The following is a 14,701-nucleotide window of genomic DNA, read 5'->3' as shown; positions in this document are numbered from 1 at the left end:
GCTATTATAGACATTGCTGCTATAAACATTCAGGTGTCGTCACAAGATTTTTAAATGAACTGAATGTTGGACAACCAGCATCAATACTTCTTTTGTTTTCTTTCATTTTGGAATGCACAAATCATGGCAGATTATCATAGTTTGCTTACGTAAGGCAGCTCACGTACAGTGGTGTGTGTTAGCTGTAAGTGCATGTATGCATGGGTTTATCTCTAATATATGTGCACATGCGTGTGCTGTCTTTTGCCCTCGTTCCTCCTCCCACCCTCTGGAAATAGCCATCCCAGTACACGTTTGTTGTACATGTTCATGTAAAATGTCTGTCCTTGGTTTCAGCCATAGATCCTTGTCTACATATTTTGTTGTCATGTGTTGTATAATGGCACAATTGTGTAATAGATTACATTCTACTTCTCACTTTTTTTTTTTTTTTTACTCAACCCTGTGCTTTCTGGATCTGTCCATGACGTAGGACCCACACATACGGACTGCTGCACAATGCTCTGAAGTACGTACTTTCTGCACCCTACGCATCTCATCTCCAGTGATGTCTCCAGTTTCTGGCCAGTGCACACAACCTCAGAATGAACCCACTTGGACAAGTGTCCCAGCGCTCTGAGAATTTATTTGGGTTATATACTCAGAGTACAAATTTGAGTCGCAGACTACTTTGATACTTAATTTGATTAAACACTATATATTTTTATTCTGTTCCCAAATGAGGCTTCCTATGGTATCCTAGTTGTCTACGCTTTGGCCTTAAATTAGAACCATGCTATTTTCATTACTATGGCTTTTGTGTATGTCTTAACATCTGTTAAAGCAAGTCTTTCCTGTCCAGTATTTTTGTCACTTCTTGTCATTTTCATGGAAATGTGTTCTTCAATACAAATTTAAATTCGGTTCACAAGTTTCTAAATAAATCCAACCAAAATACTGAATTTAAAGATTAATTAGGAGAACTGACACCTGTCTAACATTAAAACTGTATCGTTTCAGGAAAGGAACGTCTCTTCAGATATTCAGACTGTCTTCTGTCTTTATGGGAATTTTACATTTCTCTCCATAGACATACAGATCCTTGGTAGTTTCTGTTGCTGTTGTGAATGGTGTCTTACATTGGATTATATACTCAAGTTGCTGGTATAGAAACTTGCTTCCACATTTTGAGAGTTTATCTTGCTTTCAGCAAGATAGTTGAACTCTGAGTGTAACAGTTTGTCTACCGATTTTGTTGTTCTCTATGTAAATAACTGTTTCATCTGCAGACCTGCAGATGATATAGTATAAGAAGTCCTGTTCCATACCATAAGAAAAGGAAAAGAAGTGAGAAGTGTATACTGGACCATTTCCGTTCTATCTAAATATAATATCTAAGCTTATTAATTATATCATTCAGATTTTGTTATAATGGTGGTTTTCTGGCAGCCTGATTGAACCACTTCTCAGAGGAGTATGTTGCAGTCTTAAACTACAATCTGTTTCTACTAAATCTATTTTCCCTGAATATGTGTTTACAGTGATAGAGCATTCTTATTGTAAAGCTCCTTATACAACGTAGTATCCCTCTTTGTTCTTTATGATGTTCATGTCCTAGAATCTACTTTGTTAGATTTTAAGTTTGTTACCCCAGGACTCATTGGTTCATCATTGACATCCTGTTATTTCCATGTTTTCTCTATTTTTTGACTTAAGCATGACTCTTCTAGGCTACAAATGGTCGAATCTTATTTTGTAATCCATTCCTGTAGCCTCCATCTTTTAACTGCTGAGTGTAGCACATCTAAATTTTTTCTATTAATTTGTTCCTACCATCTTGTGCCACATCTCCATTTGCTATATTTAATCTTAGTTTTCACTTTCCTTTTCTGCTTTCTGTTGGATAGGTGAATGTTTTTCTCTTCCTTGGCTGATGTAAATGTAACCCCTTCTATTTTTCTTCTGTACATGGTCACTCTTTATTAGGGTCCATATTCGCTACTGAGTTTTTTAAAAAATACATTTATTTAATTTTTTAAAGATTTTTATTTATTTGAGAGAGAGAGAGAGAGTGAGCGTGAGAAGGGGAAGGTCAGAGGGAGAAGCAGACCTCCTCCTGAGCAGGGAACCCGGGACTCCAGGATCATGACCCGAGCTGAAGGCAGTTGCTCAGCCAACTGAGCCACCCAGGCACCCCTACTATTGAGTTTTTAGACGTATTAGTATCTAGGTCTTTCCCCTATTCTGTGTTTAAGCAAGTTCTCATATCTGTTTGATCTGCTCACTGTGTTGCCTACTGTTTGGTACTGTCCAAAAAAGCGTAGTTCTGAGTTAAGGCATCCTTTGCCTTCTTCTTTTCTTAAATCAGTCTTGTTAGATGACACACAGCCCCTAACATATATGACCCCCATCTTTATTTGTTGCAGCCTTCTCCTGGAGGTGAGCAATTCCTCTCAGGTTGATTTCAAAGTGGATTTTTGTCCAGCAAATCTTTTGAAAACCAGCACGCCTGAAAACATTTTCAACACACTCTCACATTTAATTGAAAATTGGGTTAAATATAGAGTTTTTATGTTCAAAGTAAGGATAAAGTATTACCCTGACAATATTAGTCTGCTCAGGCTACCATAACACAATACCATCGAACATTAAACACTAAACAACAGGAATGTGTTTTCCTACAGTTCTGGAGGCTAGAAGTCCTGCATCAAGGTGCCAGCCAATTTGGTTGCTGGTGCGAGCTCTCTCCCTGGCTTCTTGCTGCGTCCATCCTCACACGGCCTTTCCTCACTGGGTGCGCTCAGACACAGAGCAAGCTCCCTGTCTCTCTCTGCCTGTAAGGGCACTAATTCCATTATGAGGGCTCTATTCTCGTGACTGGATCACCTTCCCAATGCCCCACCCCCACATATCATCACACTGAAGTCAGGGCTTTGCCATGTGGAATCTGGGGGACAAAAATATCCAGCCCACAACACTTCTTAGAGTCAGTGCTGATGTTGAGAATTATGTTATCAGTTTGATTCTTGTTCTTTGGAAGTCTACTACTTCCTTCTTTGAACTTCCGGAATGCCCTTTGTTTCATTATTAAAAATTTTTAATTCAAATATGCCCAAGTATATGTTTTCCTTATTTATCATGCTGAAAGCTCTTTGAACCATTGTCATCAAATACCTATAATCTTCTCCCTACTCCCCTTCTCGTCCTCCTTACTCCTCCTCCTCCTTTTCCTTACTCTCCCCCTTCTCCCCCTCCTACCCCCCTTCTTCTTCTTTTCTAATAATGGAGCTTCTGTTCCTTATTTTTTTCAAAGAATGCTTCCCTTCCGTTTTTTCTTACACTTTCATCCGCTTTTCAATTTGTTTTCCTCTTAGAGGTTGCACTTTCGGTCTCGGTTATATGAGTCTGTGAGTATACATTACTCTAGGACAGGGTTCTCACCCAGAGGCAATCCTGTGCCCCACAAGACATTTGGCAATGTCCAGAGCTATTTTTAGTTGTCCCAACTAGGTTACGGGAGATGCTACTGGCATCTGGGGAGTGGAGGTCAGGGATGCTGCTCCATGTCCATCAAGGGACAGGTCAGCTCCACAACCCCCACAACAGAGAGTTATATTTATATGGCCCCAAATGCCACTAGTGCTAACGCCGAGAAGCCCTCAGTTAGGAGTCTCAGCGTTCTGTCTACCGGAGAGGCTAAAAGCCCCTGGCCATGCAAACCACTGTGGGCCCCTTCTTTTCCCTCAACAACACCAGGCTATCCTCTGGTTAGGGTTTTCTCTAAGGCTCTTATCTAAATTTCATGTCCCGAAGTTCAGGTTCACCACTCCTGGGTGTTCAGAGAGGGTGTGGGCAGAGGAGGAGATGCCCAAGGAGGGCAGGTCAGAGCCAAGGAGATTTCTTTCATCAAGTCCTCACCTAGTGAAGATGCTGTGCTGCCCTGATAGGATCACCCATCCTAAGGATATTGGTGGCCTGGCTATTGAATAGTTTTCTTGTAGCAAAGGGGGCAGACAAGGACTGCCCAACCCCCACCCCACCCCTCCCCACCCCACTCCCCACCAACACACACACATACCCAAAGCAATACTGCGGAGAAGTAAGAGGAGAAATTAACGTTTTCCACTAATTCTCTCACTAGCCTTTTGGAAGCCTGGTTCTAGCTTGGCAAAGCACCTCCCACCCCCAGAGAAGTGCTAATCCATTTCTAAGAACCTTCAGGGAGCTCTGTGCTTTTTATAGGGTATAATCTCTCTTCCAGCCTTTCCTTCTGCTTCCATAGCCGTCTTGGTTGCTGTTGACGTTTCATGGGAAACCCTACCAACTTTCAAAGTATTAATCGTAGGTGCCTGGTAAAAACTAAGATATTGAAGTGAATATTTCTATAAAGTCTATTCTTCTTTAATAGATGATATACCAGATTGTTCTAAATATGTTTTAATGTTGTGGGATATATTCTTGGGTTGTTATTTCTGCCCATTTTATTATTTTTCTCTTGACTCTGACAGTTAGCATACCCATGAATATTCAAATGATAAGAAAACTACATGTTTTTCTCCTTCCCAGTTTCTACTGGATACTGTTTAACATCAGAGGTCCTTTTATCTCAGAGAACAGAATCCCATTCCTAGCCACTAATAACATTAATCAAAGCAGTCTTTTATGACATGTAAATAAATGAATTTTCCTTTACGCACACAGGACAATAGAGACGATGTGCAGAGACTGCGTATTCATCACAGCGATATAGTCCTGTTATCACACTGCCATTATTGAGCCATTGATTCAGGGAAAGTAAACTGCTTGGAACGTCAAGATACGGAGAGGGCAGTATAAAGAAAGAGAAAGGCTTATGGAAATTCAGAGATGGCTTTCATGGCCCATTCCCTGTTCTATTGTTAGAGGTTATTTACATGGCTTATAATCAGACTTAAGAGTCAGACTTAACATGGATAACAGTTTTTCATAAGAGAACAGTTTTTCATAAGAAAGCAGTTTTTCACGTCTATGTATGATATACATTGCAAATAACGCATCTTAGAAAAACATTAAGAACAAGCCTAAACTCTCTTTTTTTAAAAAAAAATTCTCTAAGTTTGTTTATTGTATAGCACAAGAGAGTATAATCTTCTTAAGCATTCCTGGAAATACTTCTTAAAAAATAAAAGACTTATCACAAACTTATAGTTGGTTTAATCAAAACGTACCACAAATATCCAGCATCACATCTGCTTTTTTTTTTTTTTAAGATTTTATTTATTTATTTGACAGAGAGAGATCACAAGTAGGCAGAGAGACAGGCAGAGAGAGAGGAGGAAGCAGGCTCCCTGGTGAGCAGCAGAGAGCCCGATGTGGGGCTCGATCCCAGGACCTGGAGATCATGACCTGAGCTGAAGGGAGAGGCTTTAACCCACTGAGCCACTCAGGCGCCCCACGTCTGCTCTTTTAATGAGATTTCTATACATTCAAATGCAAAGGGGAAAATGATTTTATTTTTCAACTACCTATATATCTATTTATCTTTCCACCTATCGTTTATTTTTGTGGTTTGGTATATAATCATTTCCCATAAAATGTCAATTGAGACCAACTGGTAAAGTACAGCCACTTACTTACAAAACTCTAGAAATAGTAACTGTGGATGCAAAGATTTTTACCAATTCTAGTATATCATAAGCACTGGTGAGCAGAAAAAAACAAACACCCAGATTTGATGAAAGTAGCACATAGACATTTTTAGACTAAACCGAAGAGGAAGCTGATTACCTGTGAACATTTCCTTCAAACTCCTCTAATGTAGTTCTACAAAGTATAGTTTAGGACAAAAACAAGTAAGAATTCAAAACTCTTGCATACTTCAGATTAAACAAACACTAATCAAGATAAAACAAGTGTCCTCCTGCTCGAATTTTCCATTTTGGTCCTTTGGTTTAGATCAAGGGACCAGCCAACTAGTACCCTCAAGTCCAATAGGGCTCGTCATCACTTTTATAAATAAAGTTTTATTGGTACACAAACACATCCACTTAAAGATGAATTGTTTGTGACTGTTCTCATACTACGGTGTCAGAGTTGAAGGCATTTGACCCACAAAAGCTAAATTTCCTATCTGGCCCTTTATGGAAAGAGTTTGCTGACCTCAGGCATAAGCCATGAATGAATGAACATTTTGAAGTTGCTGCCATGTTGTCTCCACTGTTAGCTGAACTCTCGGTGGTTGGAATGTTCTTCCCACCTCTGTAAGGCAGTCTTGGCATCTGCCTCATGTTTCCTATATGACGAACCTTGTTATTAAGCACTCTCTTCTCCTACTGTGGGCTGACACGAACAGTCTTTCCTGCCATGGCAACTGCTTGCAAGAATTTCCCACTGATTCTGCACTTTCATTCTATGTGCACAAACATTCCCTTTGTGCTAAGCTTGGACAAGCAGTGATTCGTACTTTTTGTTGGCAAAATGAGAACCGCGATTAGAATCAATGATATCAAATAGCGGCCATCAGTTACAAATGCTTCCAAAAAACTCTTTGTAGCAGAGTTGTATAAATGGGCATGACCTTGATTTATTAGGGAATGGATGGGGGCATAGTGAAAGGTATTGATTTTTCCATTTTTTCCCAGACAGTGGTAGCATACAATTGATGTATGGTATCATTAGCGCTGTTATGGTTCTAAGCATTTTTTAATTGCCATTGTTATCTTTCCAATAACTCGTGTGTTATTTAGGGGTATATTTTTTAATCCCCAAACACATGGGACTTTATTAACTTATCTTTTTTATTGTTGATTCCCAATTTATTGCCTTGTGGTCATTCTCAATGGATGGGGTATAAGTTGTGTATGTATAACATAACTGGCTTCTTAATGTCATTGCTAAAACCTTCCGTCTACTTTCTAATATTCTGTTATTTCGACCCACCAATTTCTGATAAAACATGTTAAAATATTAAACTGCTAATCAATGTGTCCATTTCTCTTGGTGATTCTGTTAGTTTCTGTTTTTGGAGGTCAAGGTACATACATTTTGTATTGCTATATCTTCTTAATAGACTTGCCCTTTTGTGTTTATCACATACCATCCATTTTACTAAAATCTGTGCATTAAATTCTACTGTGGGGTATTGTCATTACTAGCTTCCTTTTTATTAGTATTCTTCTTAATTTTGTTTAGCTGTGTCATTTTTATATAGCTGGATTTTTAGTAAATTAATCCATTTTCACTCAATAATTACTGTTATACCGGGGCTCGTTTCCACCATTTTATCTTGTGTTTTATATACTGTCATTGTTTCTCTTTCTTTACCTTTTTGTCCCTTTCTGTTTCTTCTCTAATTTAACATTTCTTCTTTTTATTTCTTCTCAATTTTGGTTGTTTATCATGTTTTATACCTTTCATGGTTGTTTTCATTCTTACATATTTTTTAAAAAGTCTGTTACATATTTAAAAATTTTTGTTTACATATTTTAAAAATTTAAAATAAAATCCGAGGTTAATTAATTCTTATAAAATCTGAAGTTATAATTGTTATATATGTTATATATATATAATATATAATAATGTAATATACTATATGTTATATATATATATTTAAATATATATTTATATATAAAATCGGTAATTGTATACTTCATCAAAATACTGCATTCCTGCCCTGTTACTGTTGCCAGAGATTTTATTTTCAACGTTTAGTGCAAAATGCGATTTTTACATTTAGCATTTAACTAAACTAGTTGCTATTCTTTCCATCCACTTCTGTACCCCTTGCTTCTTGATCCCCATGTCTTCTCTCTTCCCTTCACATTTGTCTTTAGAACGGAGAAACATCCTTGAATGTTACTTTCAGTGCTGGTTCTATAGTCTATGTACATAAACTCCGTCTGTGAGAAAAAACGCCAATATCTGAGGCCTCTTCTTGAACGCTAAGGCGGTAACTGCTTTCCTTCTAGCCTCGGTGACCTCAGGCGAGGAGCACACGGTTGGCTGCACTGCCTTGCCCTCGCAGGTGACTTTATGTTCCTCTGGGTAGCTTGGGAATTTGTCTTCATTCTCCGTGGTTTGCAACTATTATATGCCATGGAATGGACCTGGATGTATCCTATGAGTTCACAGAGAATACTTCTGATCCGAAGACTGCAACTCCGAATCGTTTTGGCTATGACTTCACTCCTCTCCACACAAGCTCCAGCCAGTTATCTCCTATGAAACCGTGGTGAGATAACAGTAAAGGATCTCCAGCTGGGCTCCAAATCTGACAGCGACTCTTCTGTATTTTTATGTTTCTTTGTAAAAATCTTGTTTCTCACTATCCTCTTTGGTCTAATGTTGTAACAACATCTCATTACCAATTTCTCTTTGCATGTGTGTAGTAAGAGTTTATCCCCAAAACAGTTTGGTTTTACTTACGGATAACTGCCAAATTTTCCCATGATCTCTTCTTATGCTCATTTCTGCTTACCACAGTAACTTCCCTGCCCTTTTAAAAAGGACGGTTTCCGTTCATTCAGGCATCTTAAATACATTACCTGTAAACTCTCAGACTGCTCTAAAGCAGTCTTTTCATTTCAAGTGAATTGCATTTTTAAATGTTGGTTTCATGGACTGTAATAGATTCTTACGATGCGTTTCTTCCCAAGTGTTGGACGCTTGGATTGTGGCTCATTTGGAAGGTTGGTTTTTGTTTTTGGGTTTCTTTTCTTTCCTCTTTCTCTGTCTCTCCTCTCTCTAGGCTGATTCCTTGTGTCTAATAATTTCATGGCTGGCTGAACTCCCAATTCCCCTGCGATGGTTCATTTTCTATGTCAACTTGGCTGCGCCACGGTGCCCAAATATTTGGCCAAACATTTTTCTGCACATTCTATGAGGGTGTTTTTGGATGAGATTAATATTTACACTGATAAACGATGAATAAAAGAGATTCCACAATGTGGGTGGGCCTCATCCACACAGTTGAGCACCTTAATAGAATAGAAAGACTGACCTCCCTTGCACAAGGAGGAATCCCGCAGACAGATGGTCTTCCGACCTGAGAGCCGTTTCAGCTCGTCCCTGCACCTCCAGCTTGCTGGTCTACCTGCAGATTTTGGATTTGCCAGCCTCTATAATCATGAAAGACGAATTCCTTATAATAAACCTCTGTGTATGTGTACACATCCTGTTAAGTTTCTCGGGAGTATAGTGACTAGCACATGTCCCCCCGGCCTGTCACGATGAGATATAATAATGGCACTGCAGGGCTGCTTTTGTGTGACAAGGACATTCAGCTAGAGCAGATCTTGTCCCTGAATGACTGGATGACTTGGTCCAGTCTCTGGTCTCTACGTGTCCTTAACCCTGTCTAAACCTGGCTAACGGTCCTAACCTCAGGCTGTGGTCAGTAGCTCTTCTCTCCCCAGCTTCTTCACTGGGGCAGGGGCAGACTCTCACTGAAGGTCCTAATGTATCATCATGAACCGGGATGCATGAAGATTGTGACAAGAAATTCACAAGACACATCTGCTGAGAAGTAGCATGTATGGATATAACCGTCTTTGTCCTGGGCTAACCAAAGGATCAAAAGGGGGGATGACTTCTATGAAAACATACTTTGGAAAATACCCTTCAAGGAAAAAGAATTTCATCTAGAGGACCAGAAGGAAGAATATCCCGGTGACTTTCTGCTGTAGAAGAATTTCTGCAACTGACTGGAAATGGGCATCATGAAGTCACAGTTTCTACAAAAATCCCTTGTCACACAGGTTGAGATTAAAAGGCGATGTGTTGAGCTACAGAGAGATGGTGTTCTCTGCAGAATGCCACTCCACCCTCCCCAACCTCGTTCTTTTAGAGCTCAGATGAAACACTTCTTCTGCTTTGCTGTGCTCAGACCTCACTCCTGCCCACCACACTACCACTGCTATCATCATGGCTTACTTTTTCGCCCCCTCCGTCCCTATAACACCCTAGACTTACCCTACTGACACATTCCACAGGGTACCGTTATAATTTATTTACCATCAGTGTCACTCATAACAAAAACGCCATCTTTTAAGGGCTGGAGCTTCCTATCTAATGGATATTTGAGTTGACTGTGCCTGGATCCATGCTTATTAGCATCTGATTCATTCCCCAGGAAATTTTTTTTTTAAAGATTTTATTTATTTATTTGACAGAGAGAGAGATCACAAGTAGGCAGAGAGGCAGGCAGAGAGAGGGAAGCAGGCTCCCTGCTGAGCAGAGAGCCTGATGCGGGACTCGATCCCAGGACCCTGAGATCATGACCTGAGCCGGAGGCAGCGGCTTAACCCACTGAGCCACCCAGGCTCCCTCCAGGAAATATTTTTTGAATGGCCAACTGGCTTCTCTTCCTCCCGAACAGGCTTGCTATTCCGGGGCTTTTGTGACCTACATACAAAACTATTCCTATGCCACTTTATGGATGTACATTAGGATTTACAATAAACATCTGATTAACTGAGACATGCTCCTTCTTTGGTGCGTGGGTAGTGTGTATACCCAGCAACAGCTGCTGCCCTCCTCTGCGGACCCTGCAGCATTCTTCTAAGCGGGAGCAGCTCCGCTCAGCCGTTCAAGCTCTGCTACATAGCCGATGGAGGTCTATGTTTATGATCCTTCCCCTCACTTCCCACGTCATCTCACTGGCAATTTGAACAAATGATTATGGAAAAGTAAGTTTAAAATACTACTGCTATGTGAAAACTTTTATCATACCACCTCGAATCAGAAAGTCAGCAGGACTCAGACAAGGAGTCAGCCGTCTGACGTGACTGCAGAAAGGTCCGCACCGATGACAGCATCCCACCTCCTCGTTAGCAGGAAGGGCCCATGACACCTTAGTCAGAAACAGAACCTTACGGGGGTGGATCACCACTCTTACAGCAAATATTCTCTGAGGCCATTACAGAGTAACTGGAAGGAGTTCTGGAGGAAGGCCGTCCCATCCCCTCAGGTCTTCACAAACCAGCCATTAAAAAACTCTTCAAAGCCCCGAACCATCGCCTGGAAACGCATTAAAGAGGAGCGACGTGACGTACAACACTCTGTTCAGAACCAGCACCAGAAAACATGACGGAGTAAGAAATGAAGAAATGGAAAATCAACGGCAGGAAAGATGCCCCTTCACATTCCACTGTGTGCATGTTGTGTAATGTTTTCAAATGGGTGAGGAGGAGGGGAATGAAGGCATCACCATATAGACAGCTGAATGTCTCAAGGAAAATATCAGATACTAAATATAAATTTTAATACTTATTTGTCTCTACTAAATTTGCAACGGCTTTTCAAATAATTCACCAGAGCAGGTTTGAATCCGTGTTCACAGAAGCTTTCTAAGCTCCGAGTGATAGAAGTTCTTTCAAATATGTTATCGTAAGATTTTTAATCTAAAGACACAAAGACTAGCTGAAACAACGACAGTATCAGCAGGAAAAGAAGACTGGGGTTTCTGGCTATAGGACAAGAAAACACTAAATGCTTTAATGCAACACTGATTAGCATTTTCTCTTATTATAATTCTCATTGGCTCCCCCTAGATCTTCGTTCTACCAAATACAACCTGAGCTGTCCATCTTGATTCAGCAAACCTAAGGCCAGTGGGATGTAGGGCCCTGGGGGACCGGTGTGTAGATGTCCTCTTCTTCCCTCATGGTGCCCTTGACAACACCAGCCCTTCCAATAACTCTCTGCTATGGGTGCATTTGCTCAATTACACAGATATTGGTGAGTCGCAAATATCAAAGAGCTAATATCAAGAAGTCTTCTAAGTTCAACGCATCTGGAACCTCTGCTCGAATGAGGGAGGAAGAGGATTCCCCTCGAGCAGAGCAGCGCCCGGGCTGGTATTTCGTGCTCATTACAAAACCTGAACGGTGCCAAGGAAAAAGCTGGTTCTAACAGAATCACTGGCCAAACACAGGAGACCCCCAGCCTCGGGATTAATGGCTGCACCAGCAAGGACCAGATGGAAAGGCTGTAACTTGGCAGACGTCAGCATGGCTGGGACCCTCTTCCTGAGCACAGGAGGTGAGCCGTCCACACCAGCACGGCCAGGAGCGTCGGTGTCGGAGTAAGCCCGCACGGGAACAGCAGCCCCAGAGCAGCGCATCTCTACAGGCTGGGTTCTGCGCGCCATCTGGAAACACGGCTGGGTTCTGTGGCTTCTCCCTGAAACCCGTCATGGGACTTTCTGGTCTGTATACCTGCGCCCATCTGAGTATCACACAGTCTAGGGAATTCAGGCTTCAACGTATGTATTCTGCCTTTTGCGGCATCTAGACGCCCTCCACCAAAATAACAGCAGAAACGGATGTGATACAATACGGAACAACACCGACTCTCACGAACGGATGAAATCCTTCAGAATCCACTTAAAGTTTGTCGGCAAATATTAGCTATGCCGCCCTGGTTGACGCTGCTTGAGAAGGCTGAGCTGTGCTAACACAATTAATGTGCTCATTATGTACATCTTCATCAGCAGGGGAAAGGTAAATTCCAGGGCAGCCGGGGATGGCGTTAAAAATTCCAAAGGAGTGGGTTTTACAGAAGTGAGTGCTGAACCTTTTTCAGTCTTAATGTCTCTTCCCATAGTTCCAGTGTTATTTAATTCATCGTCAATGGCTATTCTGTGTGCCCATGTCCACAACACTAACCTTTTATAATCCCTTAACAATCCCGTTACAGCTTTCGCTGAGAGTTTGCCAGCCCGCGGTGAGCTTCTGGATGTGGTTCCAGGCGGGTGGGTCAGAGAACCCCATGACGTCAGCGTGTTCTCACTCCATTACATCATGTCATAAAGTCGGGGGTGTCTGCACCCCTGCTTCTCCTCCCACCCCCTTCAATCTGCATCCTGAATGCTTGCTGTTGTCTCTCCCACGGCATGTGAGTCTCTGGGCAGAGCGCCGTGCTGTTCCCTGTGTCTGCAAGATACAATTCCTATCTGTTGAGCATGTACCTGTCCCCTCACCCCCACCTCTAATGCTGCCTCCTCCATCAGGCTTCTGTGATGTGACAAATCCCATGACTCCTCACACTCCCTCCCAAGACATTGATCAGCTTCATCTGGGCTCCGTGTTTGCTATTCATAGTCCAACCTTCTTTCTCCAGCTCTATTTAAGAGAAGGGGATTAGCCTTCTTTGTGATTCTAAACTCATTTCTTCCCTGGGCTGTGCCCGGCTCTGCATTCTGATTACGGATCGGCCTTGCTAGTGCAAGAGCGCCTCTAGGGAGATCGTGATCTCTTTACCCGTGACAGGAGGATTTAAGGGCTTCCCTACACGGGAGCTGCTGCTCCTCCTGCAGCACCGCACGCCAGAAACGCCACTGATAGAAAGAAACTGTTTTCCATTGAGTGTCAGTGTCTCCCAATGCCAGCTGCCCGGGGGACGATGAGGCCGTGTCAGCCGCACATTCTGTTCGGGAGACGGTTTTCCTGGGATGAAAGGAGAGGGAGAGGAGCAACCCACCGACTGGCCGCTTCCGGCGGAAGAGAAGCCAAAATGAAACAGGTCTGAAATGAAGTGGGAAGGATCTAGAAGGAAGTCACCGATGCCGCAGGGCTACAGGGCTGGCTCGGCAGTGGGGACGCCATTCTTAGGAGGGGACTGCCTGCAGGTTCCTCAGTGCCCGTCGCCCATCGGGCACTGTGTGCGAGTCCTCCGGGTAGCGTGCGCGTGGGGAGCACCAATCGTGACCAGCCTGTTTACGGGTTCTCGAGCCCACGCTGCGCTCGCTGCGCGTCTCTGCAAAACACCTGAAATTCATCCACCTTTTCCGTGAACGTGAGGCCTGCCATGATGCATTGGATGTCAGTTGCTAAATTTCTTCTTTTCTTCTAAACTGGATTTCAAGACCCAGTGTGTCGAGACTGAGACCCCTTGCAACACTATCTATTTAACCATGAGGATAATTAGAAAATGGAATAACTGCACGTCAGAGGCATGGGGAAAAACCATGACAGCCCAAACTCTACCTTGGGCTAAATTTCTCCAAGAGCCCAGTGGACTTGCTTACGGCAGGAGCTCAGCAAAGGCAGACGCGTCTGTCCGTGCCAGAGAAGAGGCGAGAGCAGGGCATGACCGGGTAACAGCGTGGGCACACGGCCAACAACAACGTACGCCTTTTCCGGATGGGTTTGCACAAACCAGGGCAGATTGCCCGAGCTACATTGGGTTTCCCTATGGAACACGTACAAAGAGCACATCCTAAAACTCGCCACTGTGTGCTTCTCCATTCACGGAAAGTGCAGATTTAATAGCTGTAACAAGAGATGGAAGGTTCTCAAGGCTCAGTGACTCATTTCACTTTCGGACAATTAAGACAAAAGAAATAATTCTATGAAGTGTGCTTCCCTGCACAAGGGCAGAAGCTAACCCATGTGCAACGGTGCATAACACACTCACATGCAGGTCATTAAATGCTACAGGGAAGCAAATCATCAGTGCAGACTACACACCTTTTGCTTCGACTGACCAGGGCCTCTAACTCTGCTGACGGGGAAGGAGCCCAGGCAAGCAGGAAGGGTGGCGTCCTCAGTGGTCAGTGCGGGGCGTGGGGGCTGCCTGGCCATGGTCGTCCTGGCGAAGGAGGGCAATCACAGCACCTGCCACTGAGGTTGGTTCCACCAGGAAAGCACTCTCGGACCACCGTGGGACACGTCTGTATCTCCCTCTTCTCATTTATGAAGAAAGGGAAATGATACCACTTTCGGGGACGCGTGATAGAGACATT

The sequence above is a fragment of the Lontra canadensis genome, unplaced genomic scaffold (genome assembly GCF_010015895.1).
Source record: "Lontra canadensis isolate GAN:19392208 unplaced genomic scaffold, GSC_riverotter_1.0 scaffold68, whole genome shotgun sequence".
Taxonomy (NCBI): Eukaryota; Metazoa; Chordata; class Mammalia; order Carnivora; family Mustelidae; genus Lontra; species Lontra canadensis.
This window is presented reverse-complemented; position numbering follows the sequence as displayed.